Source organism: Ochotona princeps, chromosome 2 (genome assembly GCF_030435755.1).
Source record: "Ochotona princeps isolate mOchPri1 chromosome 2, mOchPri1.hap1, whole genome shotgun sequence".
Taxonomy (NCBI): Eukaryota; Metazoa; Chordata; class Mammalia; order Lagomorpha; family Ochotonidae; genus Ochotona; species Ochotona princeps.
Genome location: NC_080833.1, coordinates 42,414,916 through 42,422,208, shown reverse-complemented (window position 1 = coordinate 42,422,208; position 7,293 = coordinate 42,414,916).

Below are 7,293 nucleotides of genomic sequence, written 5' to 3'. Positions count from 1 at the left end.
AACACCAGATGCAACTAAGTATCTTAGGAGGTTTATTCCAGCGGAGGCAGGAACAGGGTGGAGGGGAAGGGGAGGATAGAAGAAGAGGAAGAGAGAAGGAGCCGCACCTGAGGGCCTTTTTGTCTGCCAGGTGTGGGGGGTGGGGATTGCGAGGGATTGAGGGCAGGCCCCAGGGGATTGGTGCCTGCAGGTGAATGCCTGAGGATGATTGGTGAGTGGGCGGGGTTGGGTAAGGGGCTGGAAGATTGGGGGTGGGATTCTCAGGTGGAATGCCGGGTTACATCTGATTGGTGGATGGCTAGACTGGTGCGAATTTCGTAAACTGTGAGGAAGAAGAAATGGCGCAGGGTCCCTGGTGGGATATTCGAATAACTCCTTACAAGTACTGCCAAGCCTCAGGCAGGAGTCACCTAAGTTAGAGATTGCTGTGTGGTGTAAAGAAACTGGCAAACATGGGCCCAGTGGCGTGGTCTAGCGGCTAAAGTCCTCGCCTTGAAAGCCCCGGGATCCCATATGGGCGCCGGTTCTAATCCCGGCAGCTCCACTTCCCATCCAGCTTCCTGCTTGTGGCCTGGGAAAGCAGTTGAGGATGGCCCAATGCATTGGGACTCTGCACCCACGTGGGAGACCCGGAAGAGGTTCCTGGTTCCTAGCTTCAGATTGGTGCAGCACCGGCCCGTTGCGGCTCACTTGGGGAATGAATCATTGGATGGAAGATCTTCCTCTCTGTCTCTCCTCCTCTGTGTATATCTGGCTGTAATAAAATGAATAAATCTTTAAAAAAAAAAAAGAAACCAGCAAACAGGGCGTTGACATTCAGTTGCTTATATGCACACATTCTCATAATGCATCACATTTTTTTAATTTTTAAAAAGATTTATTTGTTTTTATTGGAAAGGAAGATTTACAGAGAGAAGGAGAGACAAAGATCGTCCATCTACTGGCTCACTCCCCAAGTGGCCACAATGGCTAGAGTTGAGCCAATTGAACCCAGCAGCCAGGAGCCTCTTCCAGGTCTCCCACACGGGTGCAGGTTCCCAAGGTTTTGTGCTATCCTTGACTGCTTCCCCAGGCCACAAGCAGGGAGCTAGATGGGAAGTGGAGCAACTGCGACATGAACTGGCGCCCATATGGGATGTTGGTACTTGCAAGGTGAGGACTTCAGCCATTGTGCCGTCTCACTGGGCCCGTAATGTATTAAATTTAAAAAGAAGATGGAGGTGGGTGTTTGGCCTAATGGTTAAACCACTGGATGGAACACCTGTATCTCAAGTGGAAGTGCCTGTGTTTGAGTCTTGGTTCTGTCCCTGACTCAAGCTTCCTGCTGATCTTGGACCTCTGATGTTGGACTTCAGGTGGTTGAGTCTCTGCCACCCGGAACGGGGGTTGGTCCAGATGGGGTTCCTGGCTACCAGTTTTCTGGCCCATCCCTGGTGGGCATTTCAGGAATTAACTAATAGATAAGAGCTCTATCTATTTCCCTTTCAAATACATTCTTTAAAAAAAATTTTTTTAGAATGATCACATGGTTGATCAGGGTGGGAAGGATTGAGGTTTAGGGAAAATTGAGTGAACTCATTGTTTCCAAATTTGTTGTTTCTTCTTATTGTTTCTGGGGGAAGGGGAAAGACAAAGGGGAAGCCACACATGACTTTCCAAACATCCCATTATGCAGGAATGAGGAACCATCATCTCACACCAACCAGGGTGTGTTCATATTCCGAGGGTTCTGCCCAAGTGGTTTGGATAGTCTGAAATGCTGTCCATCTCACCCATCCAAGGATGATGCAGCCTTCTCAGTGTCCATTGGCTGACACAGTCAACCTCAAGTCTCCATTCACTGAGATTTTTTGCTGTCATGTTTGGTTGGGGTAATTGTCTGGTTTGTTCTATTCTCCTGCTTCTGTTATGGCACCAAATGCCATATTCTTCTTTTACATCAGGGTCTGTGTCCACTGCTCCACCTTTTTCCTGAGGAGGACATGTTCTTGCAGGTGAGCCCAAGGACCAGGCCAGATGTCCCAAGCCTATCCCCTGCCCTTGGGGCTCATGAACCCAGGACCTGCCACGTAGGCAGGCCAAGAGACCTGAGCCAGGGGACCCAAGTCCCGCCAGATCCCTCAATGCTGGGGCTCAAACAGATTTTTTTTTTAAGATTTATTTATTTTATTACAAAGTCAGATATACGGAGAGTAGCAGAGACAGAGAGGAAGATCTTCTGTCTGATGATTCACTCCCCAAGTGAGCCGCAATGGGCCGGTGCTGCACCAATCTGAAGCTAGGAACCAGGAACCTGTTCCAGGTCTCCCACGTGGGTGCAGTGTCCCAATGCATTGGGCCATCCTCGACTGCTTTCCCAGGCCACAAGCAGGGAGCTGGATGGGAAGTGGAGCTGCCGGGATTAGAACTGGCGCCCATATGGGATCCAGGGGCATTCAAGGCGAGGACTTTAGCCACTAGACCACGCCGCCGGGCCCCAAACACATTGTTCATATATATATTTAAATTTTTTTTTAATTTCTTAACACTTTATTGAAATGCAGTATGTGTACCAAGAAATGTACATAAGCATACAATAAATGAGATTTGGCCATTGTATCACTTGCAACCAATGCAGAAATTAAGAAGATTACAAGTACCCTAAGAGTCTTCACTATTATCCATGCTCTGTATCTTTTACTGAAGCTTGGTTGATTCTAAACTAGGAGCCTGGTGCTTTATCTGAGTCTCCTATGTGGATTAAGGGGCCCAAAGTTTTGGGCCTTCCTCCTAGGACACAAACTGTTGCCCGTATAGGATGCTGATGTCCACAGGCAGAAGCATTAACTTGCTAGGCTACCTTGTCAACTCTACTCATCCAGATTTTACACTGTATATATTAAGCACCACTATAAAGAGAAAATCTGATACTTGCCTTTTTGGGTCTGGCTTAATTCAGTTAATGCAATGATCTACAATTGCATCCATTTTATTGTGGGTATAAGGATTGCGTTGTGGGACCAAAAGTAGGAACTAAAGCCAGGTGGAAAGGTTTAGATGTATTGAGGGAAACAGGGCATCTAATAGGAAGTTCATTTTCAGCACCTGAAATTTTTGTAGTACTGTTTTCAATAGTACGACCTGGCTAGATGTTTATGTTTCCACCATGAGACAAACATTGTAACAGCATGATGGTCTCCAGTTGGAACCAACTTGTTACAAATGGTGGAATTTCATTCTTTTTAATGTAGCACAATTTCTTTATCTTTGATGGGTATCTGAGTTGTGAGCATTATACTAAGTGAAATAAGCCAGTCCCAAAAGGACAAATACCGTATATTCTCTCTGATATAAGGCAATTTTCATGCAAAATATAAAATAAATAGATATATAAGTAAGCAAGTATATTCATACATTCTTTTTTTTTTACATTTCTTGGTATGTATGTTTATTTTTAATTCTTAAAACATTCTGTGTATGTACTTATTATTGGAAAGTCAGAGAGACAGAAGCAGATGAGAGCCTTTCCATCCCCTGGTTCAGGCCCTGAATGCCTATAATAGCTGGAGCTGTACCAGGCAGAAGCCAGGAGCTGAGAACTCAACCCAAGTCTCCCACAAGGGTGTCAGAAACCTAGGGACTTGAGCTACCCGCTGCTGCTGCCTCCCAGGGTACAGAGGAGCAGAAAGCTGGGGTCTGAAGCAGAGCTGGGAATTCAAACCCAGACTCTCACAAATGAATTGCAGCATCCCAAGAAAGGTCTCAACCCCTGAGCCAAATGCCAGTACCTCCCCTCCCATGCCCCTGGCCACCCTTCCTTACTCTTCATGGACTCTTTATGCTTGCAGACTGCGTTACTGCACCTGTTCCCACTGGCTGCAGTTGTTGCCTGAATCTCCCGAGGCCTTGGAGAGGAAGTTGAGAAGGGACATTAGTTTTGTCTGGTTAGTTTGATCTGACTAGCTTGATTAGTTAGATCTGGGTACCTTTGCCAGGTCCCAGTGAGCCTGTTCCATCAACATGGGAAGGTGTCAGCAGGAGACTCTTTCATACTGTACCTTGTCTTGGAGTCTTATGGGGAACTTCTCCAGACAGTCCAAGTGTCCCTGTTCCATGAGCCCAATTTCACCACTGAAGATACAAACCCAATAATAATCCAATTTTAGCTCTCACTGAAAAAAAAAATCACAAGTGGATTGTGGATTCCCTCTAAGGGAAAAATTAACCTCCTTGGCAAGTGACTCGTCCATGTGTGCCTTATCTAGAAATTCTGATGATCAGAGCTGCTTATAAGGATGTGGGCTGCCAAGCGCCAGGAGCCCCTCATCTGCCTGGCAGCATCAGTTCTCAGCCTCATGCTCATTAACTGGCTGGCAGGTGCAGGGGCAGAGGAATGGGGCGCTCTTATGACAGTACCACTTCTGTCTGTCACCATTTCTTGTGCCTGAGCCTCCAACCAGGCACCCTTCTAGAACCACTGGGGAACCAAGCTTACAGACCCTTCCCACTGCAAAGAGCTTAACTGAATCTGGGGTTCACAAAGTTGCTGGTTCTAACACAGAGAAGGAGAGGGGCCTGGCCGTCGCTCACACCCTGTCCTCTGCAGAGCTCCCTGCATCTGTTGCTAAGCTGCCTGCCTGGGGAGACTGCCTTTTATGAGTCTGTGCATCTGAAACTTCGTAAAGGACCAGGGGCAGACTAGGGCCTCTACAAGAGTGAAAAGCATTTAAATGGGAGCTGGCTTGAATCCACCCCTGGGGAATGTTCACGGAGTCCATTTGATGAGCTGGAAGGACTAGGAGACATGAGATAGTCTTGGGCATCACGGGCCTTGTGCTCCTTTCGAATGACTTTAAGCATCACAATCTAGTGGTTGGTGTTGACTAAGGTTCAGGCACTGTGTCAGGGACTTTAAGGGTCCCTGGCTATCACTGCCATCTTATGGTGAAGCAATGCCTGTGCCTATAGGGTGTTCTGTCACTTTCCTGAGGTCACATGACTACTATGGCTTTTATCCCCAGCAGTCTTGCTCTAACAGTGCTTGTCCAACCAGCAGGTTGATGGGGTACAGGTGGAGTTGTATCATTGAATCAGAACAGAGGTCTGAGTTTTGATTTTTGAAATCAGGGCAGACATCTAATTTAAAGCATGGTGCTGGCTCAAAAAGGCCAACCTGTGGAGGAATTTGTGTGTGTTTGTATGTACATGTCATGCAAAATATTATTAAAGAATGGTAACATGTAGCTAATTAACAAGTGTATATAGGGTGTTGTGTGGCCCAGTGGGTGCTGGGATACTGGTTACAAGGCTTTCCTGAAATCATTCAGATGTCCAGAGAAATACCTGATCCAGACCCAGGCCACTGGTGGACGTTTGACCCTGACCTTTAGGACTGGGTCCTACCAGCCATCCTCCGTTTGCAAGTTGACTGAGCAGATCATCGATTCTTGCACAAACAAGAATGGCTGTCACTGGGCCTCTGGAAGTGCTGCCTTCCTCCCCGGGTCTCTGCAGTTTCAGGTCAGGGACCACGAACCTAAATCCAGCATTGGGAATGGTGATCGTCAAACAACCTAATGGAATACTCTTACTTCCTGCTGTGCTCACACTGGACTCCTGCCCCAGCCACTTCTCGGAGAAGGACAATCCCGACAACTGGAAAGCAGCTCCACAGGGCTCTCCTCCATGATCCCGGGCAAACCCAGTGTCACACAAGGCCACTTGACAGCTGACCAAGCGAGACAAGAGAAGACCACTCAGCAGACTCGCGTGAGAACTGACAAAACCACAGCACCGTGGTATTAGGATGCATAGGTATAGCACACATGTGTATACAAAACACACATGTGTCTGTATGTGTTTATCTATACACAGTAATGAACATGCATGTATATAAACACATGTAAATCTGCATGTATAACATGCATGTATGTAACACACATGAATCAATATATCTATACATATGTATGAATCGGTATATCCTTTGTGGCCTCTCAGGGCACCACAGCTTCCTTCAGGGCTGGGCAGGGCTCCCTTGTAGAATGAAGAGGACTCTAGCGTCTCCCACAAGGTGAGGAGAGAGGAGTTGCACAGGGTCAGCGCCACAAACGATCCCGACAGACAGGGAGAGCTGGGCTCCCCAGCCTGGTCTGACAATGATAAGCGACTGGGTGTGCATGCGGTCTCCACAAAATCCTGGAGCTCTTGCATCCCCTCAGAAGCTCCAGGAGGGCGGCTCTGCCTCTCCCCCTTTATCCAGCCCTGGGCACCCCTCCAGCAGCAGCCTCTGAGGTCTTTATGACTCTTTACAACTCGCATAAACTCAGCGTGTCCCTGGGAGCTGTGAGCCGTCCACACAGATTACTCAGTGCTGAGAAGGAGGCAGTGAGGACTTGAATCTGCAGCAGCTGAAGGCCAGGAAAGATGACCTGGGGTTGCCCCACCCCCACCCAGGAGCCAGGGGTGTTGCCACGCCAACATTCCATGTGAGTGCTACTTCCAGCCCTGGATGCTCTGCCTCTAGTTCAGTTCCCTGCTAATGCTCCTGGGAAAGCAGCGGAAGATACTCCAGGTGCTTGGGCCCCTGCCACCCACGTGGGAGACCCAGACGGGTCCAACCCTGCCCGTTGTAATCATTTGGGAAGTGAATTAGAACATGGAAGATCTCTCTGTCTTTCAAATAAACAAATAGATCTAAATTTTAGGCAAATAAAGGGGCAAGGGACAGTAGGGGAACTGACCCTCTTTTGGTGGGATCTGATGTCATCTCCAGGCAGGTAGTGTCAGAACTGTCTCTGACAATGAGGTAACAAGGCAGGGACTTAGGGACAAGCGAGCTGTGATATCTGCCTGCCCTGTGTCACACTGCTGGCCCCTCATCTGGAAGTTTGATACACCTGTCTTCCCAGTGTTATATGACAGATGCGAGATCACACTGAGCAGCAGACACTTGCAAGCGGACTGTAGTTCACTTGGTGACCCAAGGAACTGTCACACCTAGGTTGGTCCCAGGCCTCAATTTAAAGTAAAAAAAGCCACATTCTGGTGAGCGGGTAACCAGAGCAAGCAAGCACAGTTACAGGAGCCAATGAGAAGTGTTAGGCGAATCTTGCTCATTTATCAGCCTTGCGGTTTCAAAATTAGTTAACCTTGGTGCAACACTGGATTTTAGTTTTTTGTCTCTGGGTATAGGTGGACTTCACTACACCATATTTCTGAGAAATGGGAGTTTCACTGAGGTAAAGGTCAAGTCAAAATTTTCCATTCTACACCAGGATGCATTGCATCTCACCCAGAACCATGTGGAAGTTAAGC